This window comes from Mustela nivalis (assembly GCF_964662115.1).
Source record: "Mustela nivalis genome assembly, chromosome: X".
Lineage (NCBI taxonomy): Eukaryota > Metazoa > Chordata > Mammalia > Carnivora > Mustelidae > Mustela > Mustela nivalis.
In genome coordinates, this window is record NC_139040.1 from 118,960,480 (window position 1) to 118,984,026 (window position 23,547).

At 40.8% G+C, this 23,547-nt stretch overlaps 1 protein-coding gene across 12 annotated transcripts in view; it reads left to right on the top strand.

Moving 5' to 3' along the window:
* Positions 1-23,547, top strand: part of PHKA2 (phosphorylase kinase regulatory subunit alpha 2) — a 73,501-nt gene that overhangs the window by 1,074 nt on the left and 48,880 nt on the right. The gene's annotated exons all lie outside the window — the stretch shown is intronic.

Below are 23,547 nucleotides of genomic sequence, written 5' to 3' on the forward strand. Positions count from 1 at the left end.
TTTGTTGGGGTTCTAAGAGCTCCCCGCCGCTGGGTGTCCTGGGTACAAAAATGCGTTTTTGCGTTGACTGTTTTTTTGGGGGGGCGGGTTGAGAGAGGAGGTGTGTATAGGATGGACAGAAGGACGGGGACGGTGAACTCAGGACTGCCAGGGCGGTAGACAGGAGTGAAGAACCTCCTGAGGTTTGCATCCTGCTCCTCCAGAGTGTGGGGCAACTGTTCTTGCCCCTCCCGTGAGTTACCTGTTAGAGACCCACGTGCGAGGGCCGTTAGGGATTACTCTAGTTGATACTTTACAGATGAGGAAACTACAGGCCAAAAAGGTTAGGACATGTAGCAGGGTCAGAACCAAATGCAGGTCTTCTGCCCCCAAGTTTAAGGAGGACCTGTGAGGCTGCCCATGTGGTCTGAGGTACAAATATGCCTGCTGTTCTATATTACTGGACTTAAGTTCTATGTGGGCCTATCATGTAAGACCACTGGACTATTTTTATTCCTAATGAAGACAGCGGCTCTGTCCCTTTCCCTCAATCAGCAGCAACTATTAATAGGACCTCCCTGTCCGAAAAAGAGTGGCATTCCATAGTTAGAGGCTCAGCCTACACGTTGAGAACCGTTGTCATTCCCAGGCCACTGACCATTTTCACTTCTTAGCCAATTTCTCAGTCTTATTTCCTCATTCATGAAATATTTATTGTGTACCTATTCTATGCAAGACGCTCTGTCAGGAGCTGGGCTTACAAAGAGGAATAAATGCTTGTAGTGCAGTGAGATTTTAGTGTAGGGTATAGTTCCAGAGTCTTTTGTCTGAGCTCTTTTGGGCCAGGTGTGGTTTGCAAGGCAGAAATGTTTGGATTTTAGAAAGGTGTAATACACATATGTATTCTGTAATAACTGCGGTGGGCAGCATCCCTTAATCAAACTTTTTTTTTTTTTTCACATCTGAATGTGAATATTCACACCGAGTAGGAAAAGTAAAGACTTACAATAGCCTCACGTCACTTCAGGTCACCCTTTTGTCACCAAGCTTGCTGCAAACTTACGAAAACACTTTAGATTTTCAGAACTTATTGGCTTTTTAAAATTGCACATGAAGGACTGTGGTCCTTACTTGGGGAGTTTAACCCAGTTTGGGGAACAGGGATGGAGTCCTGGAAGAGATGACATTAAGTTGAGAATTAAAGAATTAGGCAGGCAAATGGTGGTTAATTTTTGCCTTCCTGACTGGAGTATGTATTATAATCACATCTACAGACTGTTTTAATTGAAGTTGGAAGGTTTTTTCCTGCCTTACTGTGAGGGAAGTGTCTTTAAGGAGAGCTGATGAAGCTTGGTTTCTGGGTCACACCTGTGTTTGTGTACCCAGCTCTACCTTGAATGACCTATTAGCATTTGCTCAACCTCTCAAGTCCATGGCCTCATCTGTAAAATGGGGACAATAACACCTACCTCCATGGAGGTATTGTGAAGAAAAAATTAGTGCCTAGTACATTGCCTGGCATCCAGTAAGCAATCAGTAAACAGCGCTATTGGTGGTGTTATGACTTTAACATAGGCCACAGATACCTAGGCCACATGTCCTCACCTCACCACCGTGGGCCATGTTACTCCCTTTCCTGAAGGCCTTGATACAATTACTAATTGCTTTTCGGTCTATAAACGTAATTCTGTCTCTGCATCGATGCAGTGAGATCCTTAAGCACAGAGGCCTCATCACTTTTGTTCCTTTTGTGCTAAGCAGTGTTCCTGGCACATGAAAGGTGCCGTGAAGTCCTTGTTGATAAAATACTTCCAGCAGGCTCTGAGCCATCCTAATGGCCCAGCCATTGATCCAGGCTTGCCTTCTCTCAGGAGCAAAAGCACAGTCTTATTAAAGCAAATTTGCAGTGTTGGACTTTCCTCTCCAACATTTTAATGATTAAAAAAGAAAAAAAAGGTGTTTCAGCCTTTAGTGGTATTTATTTTGGGGGTAGTCGGTGAGAAGCTCTGGTATTTGTCCTCTTTATGCTTGTGGCTAACCAGAGTCCTCCAGGTAGAATTCGCTGGGAAATCCCATGAGTCCGCTTTCGCAGGCGCGAGCTCCTAGCCTCCGCCCCCGCCCATCCCGCCCCAACTGCTAGTCTTCGCAGTTGTAGATCATTAATCTATTTAGCATCTCATCTTTCTGAGGTCACCTAACTACTCTAAAAACAAATAAGCCACTTAATGTATATTTTACCATAAAAAAAATGAACGAGCTGGACTAGCGGTTTCTAAAATTTATGCTCTATCTCCCCATTTCCCGTAGATACATGCAGATGTTTTTGAGACATTTTTCAGTGTCAGCTGGTGCAAGCTCTGAACTGTTTCTGATTTGCTTTTTATTTTTTAAAGATTATTTGAGAGAGATGGGGAGCATGAGCATGAGTGGGGAGAAGGGTAGAGGGAGAGGGACAAACAGACTCCCCACTGCTGAGCAGTGAGCCAGCGGAGGGCACGGGGCTCCATCCCAGGACCCTGAGATCATGACCTGAACGCAAGTCAGACGCTTAACTGACTGAGCCGCCCAGGTGCCCCTGATTTGCTTTTTAAATTGATTTCACTTGTTAGAAATCATTCAGTGTTAAATATGTCAAACTCCCAGTTATTCTTCAGTTTGAGGCAATAGGGTGTCAAACTAATTCCTTTTCCTGTATCTGTGCAAGGGAACAATTTTTTCATTAGTCATTTGTCAAATATATTTGCTACTAAATATTAATTAAATCTTAAAGGCAAAGAAGAAAAGAGCTATGTTTATGAAAGGGTCCTTTCGCAGGTATGGTTTTGTGTATACAGAGAATATAATTGTACATTCCAGGATTATCTTCAAATAATTACTGAAAATAAATTCCTAGATTTACTTTGGTCCAGATAATACTAATTACGTACATTTTTTGAATGTCAGTTCTGTTTGAAAGCTCATAACCAAAAGTGTTAGGTACAAAGTAGTTATAAGATAATATAGATCAGAAATGGTGATCAAGGCAGTAATTATAACTGCAGTTTATTTGGTATAAAAAGCAGATAATTAAGGGAGCAGAAAAGTTAGTAAATATTGCTTATTCAGTGCCAATGGAATTTAAAATGAAGAGAATGGGATAATTAAAAGATGGAGTAGGGAACAAATAGTATTAATAATAAAGACTAATTTGGGGCAAGTTTTAAAAAGATAAAATTAAGTACTGTGAAATAACACGGCAGAAGAATAGAATGGAAACCGGGTTAAAGCATTCTTAGGCCTTTATCACGTTAAGAAAGAGAGAGGTATTACATATTTAAATCAAGAATTTCTCTGTAATGCTTGAATGTGAAGGGAATATATAACCTTAAAAAATTTTTTTGCAAGTATAACTTCTTTTTTTTTTAAACAGTATTATATTAGTTTCTGTGTATAATACAGTGCTCACATCACCTGGTGCTCACCATGACAGGTGCCCTCCCTAATCCCCATCAGCTACATCACCCTCCCCCTACCCAGGGATATATAATTTTTCAAACACTGGAGGAATAAAGAAAAATTGATCATGGCAAGAGAAGGAAGGAAAAGAGTGCTTAGGGAGAGAGGGAAGTTTAAAAAAAAAAAAACAAAGACAATACAAATAAGTACAATTATATTAGTGATCACAATAAATGTAAATGCTTAAATTAGCCAGGTAATAGAAATTATTTTTTTTAAGATTTTATTTATTTATTTGACAGATCACAAGTAGGCAGAGAGGCAGGGGAACAGGCTCCCCGCTGATCAGAGAGCCTGATGCAATTCGGGGCTGGATCACAGAACCCTGGGATCATGACCTGAGCCGAAAGTACAGGCTTTAACCCACTGAGACACCCAGGTGCCCCAGTAATAGAAATTATTAAAAAAATTTTAAAGATATATGTGGTTTTATTTGAGAGAGAGAAAGCTTGTACACAAGCGGGGCAGAGGGGGAGGAAGAAGCCAACTCTCCACTGAGCAGGGAGCCAGACCTGGGACTCCTTCCCAGGACCCTGGCATCATGACCTGAGCAGAAGGCAGACGCTTAACCAATTGAGCCACCCAGGTGCCCCAAAATAAATGTGGGTTCTAAGAAATAAAACAGTTAAGCAGTTGGTTCTTGGTTTCGGCTCAGGTCATGATCTCTGGGTCATGAGATTGAGCCCTGTGTTAAGACTCCACCTTTTTTTTTTTTTAAGGCGAGAGATACAACCTTAAACGGGATACTCAAAGGTTGAAAGTAGTTTTGGGGTTTGTTTGTTTTTAAGATTTAAATAGTTTATTTATTTAGAGGAAGAAAGAAAGTGAGCAAGAGGGGTTTAGGAAGAGGGAGGGAATCCCAGGCAGACTCCCCACTGAGTGTGGACACTGTGGTGAGGCTTGATCTCGCTACCCTGAGATCATTACCTAAACCAAAATCAAGAGTCAGACGCTTAACTGACTGAGCCACCCATGTGCCCTCAAAGGTTGATTATAGTTTAGTTAGACAAGATATATAGGCAGATGTTAAAGAAGAAATTGGTGTGATAATATTAATGTCAAACAGTAGATCTTGAAATTTTTAAAAATTTCATTATTAGGGATAAAAAACATTATTATTAAGTGATAAAAGGATAATTCACCAAGAAAATAAAGCAATCTTAAATCAGCAGAGTATAACAGCTTCAGAATGATTGAAGCAAAACTTGACCCAACTGTAGAAGTTAACAAATCCATAATCATATTAAGAACTTTTATACTCCCCTAAGACACTAATAGATCAAGCAGAGAAATAATTAGGACATAGAAAATTGGAGCATCATGAGGAACAAACTCAATCAAGTATACATCTGTAGAACTCTGCACCCCACTAATAGAAAATACGTATTTGTTTCAAACTTGCAAAGGTTTTTAAAAATTCATGACAAATTAGGGTATGAGAAAGTCTCAGAAGTATTTGAAGAATCAACTTCACGAACACCACAGTTTTTGCCAAAATGCAAGAAAGTTAGCAATAACAAGCAGCTGCTTAATCTCCAAGTATGTTTGGAATCTTACTAAGCCCACTTCTAAATATATCTCTATGGATCATGGATAGATATGTCATGGGGTGTGTGTGTGTGTATCTCTAAGAAGAAATTATAATGGAAATTATGAAATACCTAGAACTGAGTGACAGCAGGAGCATTCCAAATACAAATGAGATACAGCTAATGTGGGATATGAAATTTATGTTTTGAAATAAATATCGGAAAAGAAGAAAGACTTTAAAGTTAAGGAACTCATTGAGAATAGGATAACAGTACAGCCAAGAAAACAGAAGAAAGGAAATAATACAGGAACAAAAGTTGGTGTAAGATAACACAATAAGGGGGCGCCTGGGTGGCTCCATGGGTTAAAGCCTCTGCCTTCAGCTCAGGTCATGATCCCAGACCCTGGGATCGAGCCCCGCATCGGGCTCTCTGCTTGGCAGGGAGCCTGCTTCCCCCACACCTCCTCTCTGCCTGCCTCTCTGCCTACTTGTGATCTCTGTCAAATAAATAAATAAAATCTTAGAAAACACACACAATAAGGATTGAGCAAACCAAAAGCTGTTTTTTAGTTTTTATTTTGTTTAAGATTTTATTTATTTATTAGAGAGCAAGAGAGCATGAGCAGGGGAGGGGCAGAGGGAGAAGCAGACTCCCTGCTGAGCTGGGAGCGAGATGTGGGGCTTGATCCTGGGACTCTGGGGTCATGACCAGAGCCAAAGGCAGACACCCAACCAACTGAGCCACCTTGGTGCCCCAAAATTTCTTTTTTAGAAAAGACTAATAAATACATAAACTCTGGCAGGACTGATGGGAGCCGGGAAGGAGGGACAAATAATATTAGGAGAAAATGGAAAAATGCTATAAATACTTTTTGACAGCATATGTGGATATGTTAAATGGACAGTTTTGTAGAACCATGTTAACAATGTTAACAAAAAATGAAATCCTAATTCAATCTGTAACTCTTAAAGAAATGTGTTGAGTCAGGAAAATATCCTAGTCCAGGGTGGGTTTACAAGACAAGGAATGAGGAACATCCAGAAGCTTATTTATTTATTCATCTTTGAAGGTGAAGGAATTTGGCTTTTATTCTAAGTGGGAAGGGAAGCCTTGAGAGGGTTTTGAGCAAATGAGTGACCTCTGAATAACGCTGGAAAAGAATCACTCCATCACCTGCATAGAATATGGTCTGTATGGGGTCACGAGGCAAAGCAGGGTGGCCAGCGAGGAAGCTTCTGCAGCTGGAGCATGATCGCTCAGACAAGGGTGGTTGCAGTAGAGCCCACTGGGAGGGGTGGAATCCGGGGGAAATTTTGCAGAGACCGAATTGCGTGGATTGCGTCTAAGGTGTGTGGAAAAAAGAGAAGTCCAGGATGAGTTCCAGGGTTTTGGCTTGAGCAGCTGGTGGGATGGAATTGACGTTTGCTGAGACGGGGAAGGTTGTGGAAGAGGAAATTTGGGGAGAACGATAAGGAGTTTTTACCAACTTTGAGGTGCCCATGAGGCATCCAGGTAGAAACAGTAAGTGGACAATTGAATATTTGAATCTTGAAGTAAGGGAGAGATCTGAGCTGGAGAGAAAAATCCGGGAGTTATATTGGTATGTATCTATGTGGTGTTTAAAAGGTCATGAGGCTGCATGAGATCACAGGAGTGAGTGTAGACAGAGGAAAAAATGACGTTCAAAGAGGAGCTTTACACAAATGGAAAGATCCCAAAGGTCCAGAGCAGCTGCTAAGGAAGACTGAGCAGATGCAGAGTGAGAATCACTGGGGCAAAGTCCTAGAGTGAGCGAGAGGGCTGAAGTGTAGCACGCACGCGCGCAGTGGGCAACCTTAAAGAGGAGCACAGAGAACTCATCCGTCAAAACAAGAAGGGAGGTGGGGTACATGGGCACCATATTCTCTGGATTATTTCCACTTTTTCAGTGAAACATAGGCACAGTCATCAGCTGAGAGTACAGATAGGAGTCATTGGAGGTTTGAAGAGTGAGAAGCTAGTATAAAATAGTCCTCCCTTCTGAAGGAAACCAAAGATTTTTAATATGATTATTGGACAGCACTGTGGGCCATTCATTTCCAGTGAGTTCCATCAGCATGGTTGTGTTTTTCTCCAGCCCCAGTGAGCTGCACCCCCAGAGTAGGCAAAGAGTCGGATTTAACCTGAGCTGGGGCTTTGCCCAGTGACTGCAGTGGGGTGAGAGGGAGACCAGGATTAACAGATAACCCGGATCTTCAGCTGTTTCAGATAAAAGATAAAGAGGGATAACTCTTAACTCCTTTAATATGGTCAAGATACCATAGGCAAACAAGATATAATGAGAAATAATATTTGTGGAGGAAATTCATGTATGAATATTGATGTGAAATACAAAGTAAAATACTAATAAAATGAATCCAGCAAGGTATTAAAAAAATGCATCATAATCGAGTAGAGTTTACCCAGGAATACAAGGAAATTTACTATAAGAAAATCTAATGCAATTTACCTCATTAATAAATTAAAGGAAAATATAGTGTGATCACCTCAATAGGTATAGAAAAGCATTTGATAAGATTCAGCATCTAGAATGATTTTTTAAAAACACCTCTTGGCAAACTAGGCATTCTAGGAAGTTGTATTATCTTGATAAAGCATAATGTTTTAAAAAATCTACAAACGGGTACCTGGGTGGTACATTTGGTTAAGCGTCCAGCTCTTGGTTTCAGCTCTAGTCATGATCTCAGAGTTGGGAGATTGAGTCCCTTGTCGGTTCCGTGCTCAGCTCGGGGTCTACTTGGGACTCTCTCTCCCTCCCTTTGTCCCTACCTATCTCCCTCTCCCATATAAATCAATAAATCTTTTTTTTTAAATATCTACAAACATAACTAATGTATTGGCAAAAGATCAGAAACCATATCTTTAAAGTCAGGGACCTCAAGGGTCACCACTCTCACTCCTATTCTGCATTGTAATTATGACCGACATAACAGACCTTTAAAAAAAAAATGAGCGGGATAGAGATGATGTTTGCAGATATAAATACCATAGAGAACCTGAAAGTACTGAAACTAGGTTCTCAATTTTTGGAGGAAGTTTTGGGGTGATTAATAAATAAATACAGAGGCTTAATCCTAAGAGTCTTTGGAGAACCAGCTACTTATAGTTGATTGGATTTAAGTTTCAATTTGACTTGAGAGCTTGTTTCTATTTGATTAGATAGCAGGTGACATCACTCTTTAGCTTCTGGGTTTGTAAATACTCTCTTTTCATTACTTCTCTTAATAGCAAAGAGAAGTGCCAGGGTAACAAAAAAATATTTTCAGTCCAGGTGTCCTACTTTATTATTTCCCTTTAATCAAGTTGACTCCCTTTCTCATTTATAGTAACTTTATTATATTTCTATGATTGTATTCTACAATATAAACTAGCAGATCATAGAAGAGGAAATTAATAAACATGTGAAATGATGGCTTAACCTCACTATAGTAACCTGGGAAAGTAAAGCAGATCAAAACAGTAAATTCAGACTGACAACTGGGGAGCAGTTTCAAAGCAGAATTTTAAGTATTGACAAAGTTGTGGAAAAGGAGCAAATCTCATAAACTATTCATGGGAAGAGGTATTAGGATAGGCTAACTGCTCTAAGTCCAAAATCTCATTGAATAAACACAAAAGTTTATTTCTGACTCCTATAACAGCCGGGTGTGTGTCCAGGTCAATAAGGGTGTCATCTAGAGATCTGGGCTACCAGTGGCTCTGCCATCTTCAACATGCAGCTCTGAAGGAAGGTCACCCTGGATGTAGACATCTAGCTGGGGGATTAGGAAAGAGTATAGAAAATTGTTTATGGGAGAGTTTTATGGCCAAGGCATGGAAATTGGGTACTTCACTTTCATTCACATTCTTTTGGCTAGAACTCAAACACCTGGTCATCTAACTGCAAGGGAGGATGGGAAATGTAATATAGCTGATGGCCTAAGAAGAAAAGGAAATTCAGTTAGTGATTAGCTAATGGTCTATGCCATCGAATGTAAGTTACAGACTGTTAACTGGTACAGTCACCTTGGAAAACAATTGGGAGATATTGGTGAAATTGAAGCTGTGTGTACCATATGACCTAGGAGGTCCCTATGTAGTTCTCTATGCTAATGATGTGCTCTGGAGACATGTACATTACCCAAGAAGACAAGTACAAGGACATTTGTTGAACCATTGTTCATAAAAGAGAAAAATTCAAAACAATCTAAATGTTCATCACTTTGGAAATGAACAGAGATTTAGCCGCACGATGGAATATTATATAGCAGTTAAAATGAGTGACCTAGACTTACATGCATCAAATTGGATAGTACTCAGAGATTAAGTTGAGTGAAAAAAGCAAGTTATAGAAGACTAAGTACAGTCTGCTAAGTGTGTAGAACTTTAAAAACACCCCAGATAATATTCTTCTTCCTTGCTTAGGACATATACTTGTAAGAATTTCTAATACGTGGACAGGAAAAATACACTCCAGCTTTTGAAGTAGTGTAGCAGTTCTCAGGAGTGTGGTCCCCAGATCCCTTAGGATCCCGAAGCCCTTTCAGGGCTAAGGGATGGTTGCCTGCTCTGTGCGTTGATTGGAGAAAGCAACCACTGAATGGATAACATTTTTCCCTTCCTGATACAATTCAGTGCCCTGCCTTTTGCCACCACCTACTTCAACTCTTTTGGTTGCCAGGACAACCTTTTCAGGACAGCTTTTAAAAATTTGAGTGCCAGATAGAAACATTAGAGTAATTGAATGAAAAAGTCCTTGAATCTTCTACTTACAGATAGAGGACTGTAATAATGCATACAAGGGAGAGATTTAGAATTCAGGTTTGGCAGGGATCCAAAAGATCATCTGGTTGGATCACCTCGCTTCCTTTTACAGCTGAAGACTTCAGCCAAGAGAGTTAAGGGGACCTTTTTCAAGGCCATCCTTCTGGTGCGCTGACAGCCCTGTGATAAGCACGGTGTCTTGTTGGAAACAGGCCAGAGGAATGGAGAGAAATACTTAAGATACATCAGATTGCTGTGAAACACTAAATAAAGTTGTAGTCTCCTGATTTTTGTCTGTTCAGTGAAATTTTAAATGGGCCCTTTCTTTAAATACTGTCATGCAGACGTGCTATTTATTTCACTCTGTTAGTAAAAGTCACAGAGTGAAGTAAAGATCACGTCTGCCTCACAGTAGGTGGGGAGAACACAATTTATGTTTATAACATACATGTGGAGTAGTGGTTCCTAATCAAACGAGTTACAGACCCATCTGAGAATTTGATGAAAGCCGAGTGTTTTATTGTCTCCTGAGAAAAATGCTCTCCCAGAAATTCTCCTCCCCACCCCCCACCCTCACCAAAGCCCATCGGTGGCCTCCTAGTAGATCCTCTAGTGAGAGTCCGGATTCAGAGTGACATGTGTGGTCCTTTGGCGTTCTGAACCCAACAGAGTAAAAGTCAGTCTTAGAGCTGAAAATAAACCGTGAGGCCCACAGCTCTCCTGTTTGGGGGAGACATTACTAGCGTGGCAGCCAGTTAGCCTTTGACACCTCAGACTTGAGGTGTTGGCCAGGAGGATCCTAGCAACCCCACAACGAGTTTGAGTTCTGTCGGTTTTCACCACACCAGGCTAAGGACTAACATCGCAGTATTCCCCCACCTCACAACTGGGATTGGCAAGTGAGGCAAAGAAATAAAATGTCTTCAAACAGTGGTCAAGTGGTTTGTATCGTTGATGGTACCTAAGGGGCCCACATGGTTTCTGTTAAGTTTCAGAAGTTTTAAGGTGAGTGCTGGGATCTGGGATGAAACTGGAAACCCCTGCACTGAAGCAGATGCCCGCATTACTTGGCTCCTGACCCACTTTGTTTCCCCGCAAGCCATCCTTCAGTCCTATGACATGGTGCAAAGGCCCAGGCCCAGGGCACCTTGTCATTTGTGCATAGTTTGTAAATGCAGAGGGGGGAAATCAGATAAGCAGGAGTTTAGCAAAAGACATCATTCGAAAATTGCACACCTGTGGTCTCCTTAGGTTAAAAGCATATGGCCGTTGCATGTTAGAGCTCAAGTTTAGCACTTCTCTGAATGCCCAAGGTTTACATAACAAACTATACAAAACTTATCTTTTAACCTAATGGAAAAAGAAAGTGTGACACAGCCCATTGTCTCAAGTGCAGATATAATCATTTGATTTTATTTTTTTAACTTTTTAAAAGTACTTTATTTTTTTATTAATATATAATGTATAATTAGCCCCAGGGGTACAGGTCTGTGAATTGCCAGGTTTACACACTTCACAGTAATTTTTTTAACATTTAAAACAAAATTTTATTTTAACTAGGTTCCACACCTGATGTGGGACTTGAACTCATGACCAGGAGATTAAGATTCCCATGCTCTGCTGACTGAGCCAGCCAGGCACCCCAGGTGTAACCATTTTAAAACAAAGTTTATTGGAATTTCCACTGTACAAAAACCTCTCAAGTCCAAGGCATTGCCCTTCCCTATCCCCTTTAATATTTTAAGTGGTAGTTGCCAGAATAAAATTTCAGCACAAAAAATGAATTTAACCGGTTTTTGGAGTTTTGTTTTTGTTTTTGTTTTTTTTTTAAAGATTTATTTATTTATTTGACAGAGAGAGATTACAAGTAGGCAGAGAGGCAGGCAGAGAGAGAGAGGAGGAAGCAGGCTCCCTGCTGAGCAGAGAGCCCGATGCGGGACTCGATCCCAGGACCCTGAGATCATGACCTGAGCCGAAGGCAGCAGCTTAACCCACTGAGCCACCCAGGCGCCCTTTGGAGTTTTTATAACAGAATTTTCCACTTTCTGTTTTTTGCTTTACCAACATGGGGGTGGGGGGGTGATGGCGAGTAATCTTCTATTTTCAGCGTTTGTCCTAGTCTCTTCTAGGTATTTCATTTGAATGATTGAGTTGTACTCTCCTCTCTTGGAGCTGAGCAATGCAGTGACGTGTATTTAGCCATTCTTAATCTAAAGGAAAAAGGACTGAGGGTATGGGTCAGCTGGAAGCCTCTGACCTCTGTCTCCTGAAGTACAGGAGTATAGGGGAAGCCTCACAGAGGAGCAAACAGGTGGAGAGGCATTTACCATGAGGACACTATGGACACCCAGGCCAGAAGTGTGAGAGCAGAGCCTGTGCAGGAAACTTGAATTCAGGTTTTGGGGCCGGGGCTAAGGAGGGTGTGTGTGTGAGGTGGTGAGGCTGGTTGTGAGATGAAGAACCCGCACCTGCTGAGCCTTGTAGGGCAATCTAAGAGACCCAGATTCTGTTTTATAGGATTGGAGCATTCTGAGCAGGGCAGTGAAGTCTTGAGATTCTAGTTGTTTCTGTGACCTTCCTTTTGGAGGATGGATTGGAAGGAACCAGTATTTTTTTTGAAGATCTTATTTATTTATTTGACAGAGAAAGAGCATGGGTGGGGGGAAGCAGAAGGAGAGGGAGAAGCAGACTCCCTACTGATCAGAGAGCCCCATGCGGGGCCCATTCCTAGGACCCTAAATCTCATAACCATAACACTGAGCAAAAGCCAGACATGAAAGAATATAGTTGTGATGTGATTTATATTAAGAAATATATATATATTTGGGGCACCTGGGTGGCTAGGTCAGTTAAGCATCCGCCTTCAGCTCAGGTCATGATCCCAGGGTCCTGGGATCAAGCCCAGCAGCGGCTTCTCCCACTCCCCCTGCTTGTGTTCCCTCTCTCACTGTCTCTCTCTGTCAAATAAATAAAATTTTTGTGGGCAGGGGAAGCTAACAGTAATGAACAAGGTGCTGGCCTAAGGTTATAGACATACAGTTCAATGAAACAAAAGGGAACAGAATTGGGGATTCCGAAATAAACCACCACATTTATGGTCAGGTGATTCTCTATAAAGGTGTCAAGTCAGTTACATGGAGAAGGAATACTCTTCAGTAAACAGTACTGGGGCAATTAGATATCCACATGCAAAGCAATTAAGGGACCTCTTCCTTGTACCATATTCAAAAATTAATTCAAAATGGATCATAAACCTAAATGTAAGAGCTGAAACTATAAAACCCTTAGAAGAAAACGCAGGAATAGTCTTCCTGACTTTAGGGAAAGCAAAGACTCCTTAGTACAATAACAAGAGCACAAGTGACAAAAGGAAAAAAATAGATAAATTGGACTTTATTAAAAAATTACTTTTGGGGGCACCTGGGTGGCTCAGTGGGTTAAAGCCTCTGCCTTCGGCTCCGGTCATGATCTCCAGGTCCTGGGATCGAGCCCCGCATCAGGCTCTCTGCTCGGCGGGGAGCCTACTTCCTCCTCTCTCTCTCTCTGCCTACCTCTCTGCCTACTTGTTATCTCTGTCTGTCAAATAAATAAAATCTTTAAAAAAAAAAATGACTTTTGAGCCGCAAACCATACCATTAAAGTGAAAAGACAACCTACAGAATGGAAGAAAATGGTAAACCACGTGTATGTTAAGAGACTTGATTCAAGAATACATAAAGAGCTCTTAAATTTCAATATTAAAAGATGAATAACAATTTAGAAATTGGCAAAGTGTCTGATAGACATTTCTCCAAAAGTGATATACGAATGACCAATAAGCACATGTAAAGATGCTCTTATCACAAACTGTGGTAAGGAAATGCAAATCAGGACCACAATTGAGATACCATTTCACACTACTAGGATTGATGCAATGAGAAAGACAGATAAATTTTTTATTATTATTAACCAATAATATATTTGTTTCAGGGGTACAGCTCTATGGTTCATCAGTCTCTTTTTTTTTTTTTTTAAAGATTTTATTTATTTATTTGACAGACAGAGATTACAAGTAGGCAGAGAGGCAGGCAGAGAGAGAGGAGGAAGCAGGCTCCCTGCCGAGCAGAGAGCCCGATGTGGGGCTCAATCCCAGGACCCTGAGATCATGACCTGAGCTGAAGGTAGAGGCTTTAACCCACTGAGCCACCCAGGCGCCCCTGATTCATCAGTCTTAAACAATACACAGCGCCCACCACAACACATATCCTCCCCAGTGTCCATCCCCCAGCACCCCCTATCCCTCCCACCCTCCTCTCCCCTCCAGCAGCCCTCAGTTTGTTTCCTGAGATTAAGAGTCTCTTATGGTTTGTCTCCCGGTGTGGTCTTGTCTTGTTTCATTTAACGGATAAATTTTGACAAGATATAGAGATATTGGAACCCTCGTACATTGCCAGTGGAAATTTAAAATGGTGTAGCCTCTTTGGAAAACAGTTCTGCAGTTCCTCAAAATGTTACACTTAGAGTTGCCATATAGTCCAGAAATTCCACTCCTAGCTATATATCCAAGAGAACTGAAAACACATGTCCACACAAAAACTTATAAGTGAATATTCATAGCAGCATTATTTATAATATCCCCAAAGTGGAAACAACAAAAATGTTCATCAGCTAATGAGTGAGAACACAAAATATACTGTGTTTATGCAATGGAGTATTATTTGCAATAAGAAGAGATGTAGTACTACTACATCTACAACACTGACAGATCTTGAACACATTATGCTAATTGAAAGACCCTGAGCATATAAAATATCACATATGGTATGAGTCCATTTATACAAAATGTCCAGAACAGGCAAAACTATAGGACTGAAAGTAGATTAAGGGTTGCCTAGGCCTGGGGGATTGAGGGTTGGAGACAGATGGAAAATGACTTTTAACAGGTAGGTAGGGACTTTCTTTTGGGAGTGATGAAAATATCCTAAAATTAACCTTGGTGTTTCTGTTAGTATATGACTATAGCAAAAACCATTGAATTGTATCCTTTAAATGGATAAAGTGTATGTTGTATGAATTATATCTCAGTAAAACTTTAAAAAAAAAAGAATGTGCTAGAAATCACAATACATTTCCTTTTATTATATATTTAGTGTATAGTTCTGTGAATTTTAAAACATGTAGGGTCATGTAACCATAACCATAATCAAGATGCAAAGCAGTCCCTTAAAGCCCCCAAAATCTGCCTTCTGCTACCCCTTTGTCACACCCTCTCCCCATCCCTAAGCCCTGGAAACTGCTGATCAGTTCTCCATCACTGTAGTTTTGTCTTTTGGAGAATGCCATATGAGTGGAATCATGTGATATGTAACCTCTAAGAGTGGCTTCTCTTATTTAGCAGAAGGCCTGTGAGATTCACCCAAGTTGCTGTCTCTGTCAATAGTTTGTTCTTTTTCATTGCCAAATAGTGTTCATTATAAGGACATGTCGCTGTGTTTACCCATTTGCCTATTGAAGGACATTTGAGTTTGCAGTTTTGGGAAGGTAAGAATTGAGCTGCCTTACACATGCATGTAGAGTTTTTTTTTATTTCTCTAGAGTAAATATTCAGGGACAGAATTGCTGGGTTGTACGATAGTGTTAAAGTTTATTAGAAATTGTCAAAGTGTTTTCTAGAGTGGCAGCACTGTTTTTGCATTCCCACCAGCAATGTATGGGGATTCTAGTGATTCTACATCTCTGTCAATACTTGGTATTGGCAGTATTTTTTTTTTAATTTTAGCCATCTTAATAGGTATGTAGTGGTATCTCATAGAGGTCTTAAATTTGCATTTATATAATAGCTAATGATGTTGAGCTTTTGATGTGCTTGTCAATCATATATCTTCTTTGGTGAAGTGTCCAAGTCTTTTTGTTTGTTTTTTACCAATTTTTAAATTAGGTTGTTTTCTTACTGTTGCGTTTTGAGAGTTCTCCATATATTCTGGATTTCTCTTGCTGAGTATGCAACTCACAAGTAGTTTCTCCTAGTCTGTAGCTTGTCTTTTTATCTTTTAACAGTGTCCTGCACGGAGCAAAGGTTTGTACTTTTGCTGAAATCCAATTTTTAATTTTTCTTCTATGGATCGTATTTTTAGTATCATAGCTAATTCTGCCTGACTGTAGGTCATGAAGGTTTTTCTTCTATGTCTACTTACCAAAGTTTTATGAGTTTCCATTTAACGTTTAGATCTGCGATTCCTTTTAACTTAACTTTTGTATAAGGTGTGAGATTTGGATTGAGATTCATATTTTTGCGTATGGATGTCCAATTGTTCTAACACCATTTCTTAAATTTTTTCCATTATGTAGCTTTTATTTTGCTCATTACTTTTGGTATTTGCCTTGTTTTATAACCATGTCAACAACTATTTTGACATCTAAGTTTTACTGTTTTTGTTTACTCACCTAATATTTTAAAAGATATATCTTTTTTTTTTTAAGATTTTATTTATTTGACAGAGAGAGATCACAAGTAGGCAGAGAGGCAGGCAGAGAGAGAGAGAGAGGAGGAAGCAGGCTCCCCGCTGAGCAGAGAGCCCGATGCGGACTCGATCCCAGGACCCTGAGATCATGACCTGAGCCGAAGGCAGCGGCTTAACCCACTGAGCCACCCAGGCGCCCCAAGATATATCTTTTTATTATTTTTGTTCTTTCCTCCAGTGGCTGTAATATTTGAGTATTTATTGATATTTTGTGTATAGTATAATGGTTCAACAATGATGTACATTATGAAATGCTCATCACAAGAAGTGTAGTTACCATCTGATGCCATATGAGGTTTTTATAGTATTGCTGACTATATTTCCTCTGCTGTACTTTTCATCCCTGTAACTTATTTTGTAACTGGAAGTTTGTACCTCTTAATCCCTGCCACCTGTTTCATCCTCCCATGCCCGTGCCCCTCTGGCAACCACCATTTTGTTTTCTGTATTTATGAATCTATTTTCTACTTTTTTTTTTTTTATTATTCCACACATAAGTGAAATCATGGTATTTGTCTTTCTGTCTCTGACTTCACTTAGCACAATACCCTCTAGGTCCATCCATATTGTCACAAATGGCACAATATCATTTTTTTTATGGATGAGTGGTATTCCATTGTATATATATACATATATCATGTCTTCTTTACCCATTCACTTATCAGTGAATGAATGAATCTCCTGGATTGCTTCCATGTCTTGGCTGTTGTAGATAATGCTGCAGTAAACATGAGAGTGCAGATACCTTTTTTAATAAGTGTATTCATTTTCTTTGGATAAATACCTAGTAGTGGAATTACTGGATCGTAGGGTATTTCCATTTTTAATATTTTGAGAACCCTCAATACTGTTTTCCACAGTGGCTGCACCAATTTGCATTCCCACCAACAGTGCACAGATGTTCCCTTTTCTCCACACTTGTTATTTCTTGTCTTTTTCATTTTAGCCATTCTAACAGGTGTAAGGTAATCTCATTGTGGTTTTGATTTGCATTTCCCTGGTGATTTTTCATGTGTCTATTGGTCTGTTTCTCTGGATAGAAAAATGTCTATTTAGATCTTCTTCCCATTTTTAAATCAGATTATTTGGTTTTTGTTATTGAGTTATATAAGTTCTTTATATATTTTGGATATAAACCCCTTATTGGATATATTATTTGCAAATATTTTCACCCATTCAGTAGATTGTCTTTTTATTTTGTTGGTGATTTCCTTCACTGTGCAAAAGCTTTTTATTTTGGTATAGTCCCAATGGTTTATTTTTGCTTTGTTTCCCTTGCCTGAGGAGACCTATCCATAAATATGATGCTAAGGTCGGTGTCCACGTGATTCTGTAATCACAGAATGTTTTATTTTAGGAGTTTTATGGTTTCAGGTCTTATGTGTAAGTCTTTCATCTGTTTCAAGCTGGTTGTCGTGTGTGGTGTAAGAAAGTGGCCCACCTTCATTCTTTTGCATGTAGCTGTCCAGATTTCCCAGCACCATTTATTGAATAGACTGTCTTTTCCGCATTAGATATTCTTGCCTCCTTTGTTGTAGATTAACTGACTATATAATCATGGGTTTATTTCTGGATTCTGTATTCTGTTATAGTGTGTCTATTTTTGTGCCAATACCTGATTGTTTTCGTTACTATAGCTTTGTAGTATATCTTAACTGGGGTTGTGATACCTCCGGCTTTGTTTTTCTTCCTCAAGATTGCTTTGGCTCTTTGGGGTCTTTTGTGGTTCTATAGAAATTTAAGGATTTTTTGTTCTAGCTTTGTGAAAAATGCTATTGGTATTTTTTTTTAAAGATTTTTTCTTTATTTATCTGACAGAGATCACAAGTAGGCAGAGAGGCAGGCAGAGAGAGAGGAGGAAGCAGGCTACCTGCAGAGCAGAAAGCCCGATGTGGGGCTCGATCCCAGGACCCTGGGATCATGACCTGAGCCGAAGGCAGAGGCTTAACCCACTGAGCCACCCAGGTGCCCCGCTATTGGTATTTTTTTTTAAAGATTTATTTATTTGAGGGTGAGAGGGAGGGCAAGCAAGCACAAGTGGGAAAAGGGTAGAGGGAGAGAATCTTCAAGCAGACTCCCTGCTGACCGGGAATGCCAACATGGGGCTCAATCTCATGACTTATGACATTGTGACCTAGGCCCAAAACCAAGAGTAGGATGCTTAATTGACTGAGCCACCCTGGTACCCCAGATGCTATTGGTGTTTTGGTAGAGATTGCATTGAATCTGTAAATTGCTTTGGTTAGTATGGGCATTTTAACAATTAATTTAATTTAATTAACTTAATAATTCTTCCAATCCATGAGTATCGTGCATCTTTCCATTTGTGTGATTCAGTTCTGGAAAGTTGTGTGCTTCTAGGAATTTATTCATTTCTTCTTGGTTATCCAATTTTTTGGCATATAACTTTTTATAATATTCTCTTATAACCCTTTATATTTTTGTGTTCCAACACCATTTATAAAAAAGACTGTTCTTCAGGGCACCTGGCTCGCTCAGTCAGTACAGCATGCGAGTCTTGATCTCAGGGTTGTAGGTTTGAGCCCCATGTTGGGTGTATAGATTATGTAAAAATTAAATCATCATCAAAAAAAAAAAAGGCTGTCTTTTCCCTGTTTGTCTTTAGACTTTTATCAAAAACCAGTTGGTGGTATTTGTGTGGATCTATTTCTGGACTCTCTATTCTAGCCACTGTGTATGTATCCCTTAGCTTCTTTTTTTTTTTTTTAAGTTTATTTATTTATTTGACAGAGATTCCAAGTAGGTGGAGAGACAGGCAGAGAGGAGGAGAAAGCAGGCTCCCTGCTGAGCAGAGAGCCCGATGCGGTGCTCCATCCCAGGACCCTGAGATCATGACCTGAGCCGAAGGCAGAGACTTTAACCCACTGAGCCACCCACGTGCCCCTGTATCCCTTAGCTTCTTATTAGGTACAAACACATTTAGGATCGTTACGTCTTCATGGTGAGCTGACCCTATCATTTTTATAACATTTCTTCATTTCCCTGGTAATATTCTTTTCTGTGAAGTCTGTTTTGTCTGATTAATATCTCAATTCCTTTTTCCTCTTCCCCCGTCCTAAAGAGTAGGAATTTCATTTTATATAATAGCTTTTTCTAAGCCAAAAAGCAAAATGCAAGTTGTTCATTACATATTAAACTCTGATCACTTCAGATTCACTTATGGGTGGGCTGTGGGGATGGGGGGGGTCCCAGCCCACCATGGCTAGCACGTGAGGTCATCATGGCAACATAATTGTTCACATAATAGTTCACAATTATTTGCTTCTCATCCTTAGCGGAGGATTTCACAGGTTTCACGTTGACCTCAGAAACAGCCGTGAGACTTGCTTTCACGGATGACATAGGAGAAGCAAAGTGTTCGTTCGTTCTGCCTGGCAGCCTGAAGAGGCAGCTCACAGTTTGCTGTGTGTTTCTTCTTCTTTGCCACGAGCTGGGCAGTGCTGTGGGTACCGGCTGCTGCAGTAGCCTCGTTCCTAGAGGAAGCACAGCCGACCAGGGATGGACACGAGGTGTGGAGGAGGAATGTTCGTTGTTATAAGCCACCAAGATTTTCGTGATGTTTCTTACCACAGCACAGAAGCCAAGCCCTGGGCCCAGTGTATTCTAGGCCTTTCTCTCATAAACAGGAGCCAAAAAGGGCTCTTTCTCTACATTAGAAGTGAAGAAGTGGTGGAGAAGGTAGGCGGGGCTGACAGACGACTGAACCTGAATGACAGAATGCCCAGCTCTTGGTCCCTTGTCCTCAGTGAGACACAATTTATGTTGGGCTTCTTTGTCTCAGGCCTCTTCTCCTCGAGTTTAAGGATGTCATTGCCAGTTCCCTTGCAGCAGGGGTGCTGAGTCCCCTGGCTCAGGCCTGTGCCGTCTCCTCTAAGCCCACACTGGGCCACTACCATTGACTCCTCACGGCTCTCCCAGTAGCTCGGTTGTCTGCAATCTGCCCCATCCTCTGCCGTCGTGGCCCCACACCTGTCACCTCAGGAGATGGTTGTGCCCTTGACGCCTATTACAGAATTTGTCACCAAGATTTATTTTTTCAGGTGACGCACGTAGAGAGTTTAGTAAAATAAACAGAAAGGGAAGATTTATTTGAATGAGCAAAAATCAGGGCTGAAGAAGAGGAAAGGCAAAGACCTGGAGAAGATCTAGAGTTGCCAGGGGTTTTGTGTCAAACATAACAATGGGATAAATCTATTCACTAGCAGTATTTACTCTAAAAATCAAAGAAGGCACAAGGCTTTTTTATTCCCCCTAAAAAAAACTAATGATGGTTACATTAAGCTAACATAGATTTTCCCCCAACTACCGTCTCTATCTGATTTCCTAAAATAATTATATGAAAAAGTAACATGAATGAAATCTGTTCAAATAGGTTGATAATATAGTGAGCAGTTATCGAGCACTAATTTGTGCTAGACATAGACCAAAATACTTGATTTGAATTTACTCCTGTAATTCTCACTAACACCCCTGTGAGGTCTAGGTATTGTTCTAATCCCCGATGGGTAGACAGAGACACGGAAGTAATTTGTTCCAGGTCAGCTGGACGGTGGTAGAGCTTTTTACACAGCCATCTGTTTCTAGAACCTGTGCTCTTTAAACACAATACACTAAGTTTATGTGTGGGCATCCACTGAATTAGATTATATTTTTAAAAGACTGGAAGCAGCAGAAGGCTAAAATGATCCTGTCTGAGGCCATAGGCTTAGCCTGAGCAGATCTACCCACTTTCCTCCTTTTGTCCAGTTTGCTTCTTTCTGTTGAGCTTGTAAAATTTGCATCTGCTGCGGAGGCCTTTTGTTCCCCCTCCATTTAGATCGCTAAGGCAAGTAAAAGACCCAGAGCTTGAAGGAGATGGACCTGTGGGGTGGGTCACAGAAGCTGGTGAGCCGGACGGCAGGTGGCACTGTGTAAGCCGCCTCCAGGTGGGGGAGGCGCCCACAGGGGAAACCACTGGCTTGGCCTGAGAGGGAGGGACAGCAGACCCGCCTTCACGCCAGACTGTCTCCCAGTCTGTGCTCTTTTCAGGTGTCCTGCATTACATCAAAATGGAACCTCCCACGTCTTCCGGCACCACACATTATTTTTCATAGACTTTAAGAGAGAAGCAAGTGTTAGCTATGGCTGCTACGCCTGCCATAACAAATACCACAGACCAGGGGCTTGAGCAACAGAGGTTTAATTCCCACAGTTCTGGAGGCTGGGAGGTCCGAGATCGGGGGCCAGCGTGGTCAGGTTCTGGTGAGGGCCCTCTTCCGGTTGTAGACAGGCGGCTGCTTGTTGCATGAGTGCGGAGAGAGAGCAAGCTAGCATTCTGGCTTCCTCCTGTAAGGACACTAGGTCCCCTTTGTGAGGGCTCTATCCTCATGACCTAATCACCTCCCAAAGTCTCCACCTTCAAACAGCATCACATTGGGAATTCGATTTCGATGTACGAATATAGAGGAGACGGGGGCGCCCTGGTGGCTCAGTCAGTTAACTGTCGGACTCTTGATTTCAGCTCAGGTCTTGATCTCTGGGCTGTGAGTTCAAGCCTCTCATTGGGTTCCACGCTAAGCATGGAGCCTACTTAAAAAATAATAATAAATAAAATGAATATGGGGAGATACAAACATTCATTCCATAACCGTAAGGATTCTTTCACTGAGTGCAGCAGCACCCCAAGTTAACACGGTTTGAGTATGGAGTTTTGAATGTGGGGGTCTCCAAAACACCTAGACTGTGTCTCTGTAGTGGAATGAGGGGTTCAGACATTCTAGCTCTGGGTAGGGATAAACGAATCCACTTCAACAGTTAAGCCCAAACTGAAGAATCAAAGAAGTAACTTTCAGTTAAGAGGACAGTGACATTTCATAATCCAAACCACACTTGGCACTGTGTGTAAGCGGTCTCTGCTGTGTCATTGGAAGGCTGTTTGTCTTTGTGGACTCACGATTGATGGGTATGCCAGGAAAGGGCAGATTTCTTTCCCTGGATCTCCTGACTAGTTGCTGTCCTGGGATTAGCCAGCCGGCCTCAGAACAGTTCCAGTTGCTTATGTTGTACATTGTTGGTGCGAATCACTATGTGATTTTCCAGTCATCCACTGTTGGAATAAGACTTGTACTTTCACTCAGCCATTTCTAGACTTAAGTTCTAGACTTTAAAATGATTGATTTGTAATTGTTGGCTATGAAACAGTGTTAAAATACAGAATGCCGTTGCCCCCGAGGGCAGTATTAGTTGAGCTTTAGATGTTTTTGAAGAGGGCATAGGTTAGTTAAAAGAGAAAGTTAAATATTTACTTCCTTATGTGGGACCATTTGAAACTATGCCAATTTTTTTTAACCTAATATCCATGGTAATATCACTTCAAAAGGACCCAAATTTTTTCACGAGCCTTCTTGTAGATAATTAAGTACCCTTTTGATTAGTTTTGTTTAAGCTGGCAAAGCTCTGTATTTTATTAGGTACATATTTTTTGCATATTTTCAGGAAAAGTCAACAAGACTTTATCTTGATGTGACTCTTTTTCTACCTTACCGTTTTATTTCTAGGCACAGAGTTTATTAGCACTGGCTTTTAAGAAAAATAGCTTTATTGTGATATAATTTACTTATCATATAACTCATCTGTTTAAAATAAACAATGTAATGATTGGTAGTATATTCACAGAGTTGTGTACCGTCACCACAATTTTGGAACAATTTGATCACCCCCAGAAAGGGAGAAACCTGTTAACAGTCACCCACTCCCTACTTCTTCCATCCTTCCCCCAACCCCAGCCCTAGACAACCACTAATCTACTTTCTATCTCTACAGATTTGCCTATTCTGGACATTTCTTATAAATGGAACCATGCATTATGCAGTCCTCTGTAACCAGATTTTTCACTTCACATCATGTTTGCAAGGCTCACGCGTGCTGTAGCATATCTTAGCACTTCTTTCCTTTTCGTTGCTGAATAATATTTCGTTGTTTGTATAGACCACATTCTGTTCATTCATCAGTTGATAGGCATTTGGGTTGTTTCCACTTTTGGGTTATTATGAATAATGCTGTCGGGTATATTGTGTATACTTTTTTGGTGTGAAGATCTGGCTTTTTAGTGACTCAGCTGTCCTTTTGAATATCGTAGCTAAGTAGGACCCCCGATGTCCTCTTGCCTAGTGCTTCCTATTCAGGCACATGAAGTGTCACAGACCCGGCGGTGGAGGCCCAGTTAAGGTAGGTGGCTTCCCCTGGCGCACAGAGCTAGA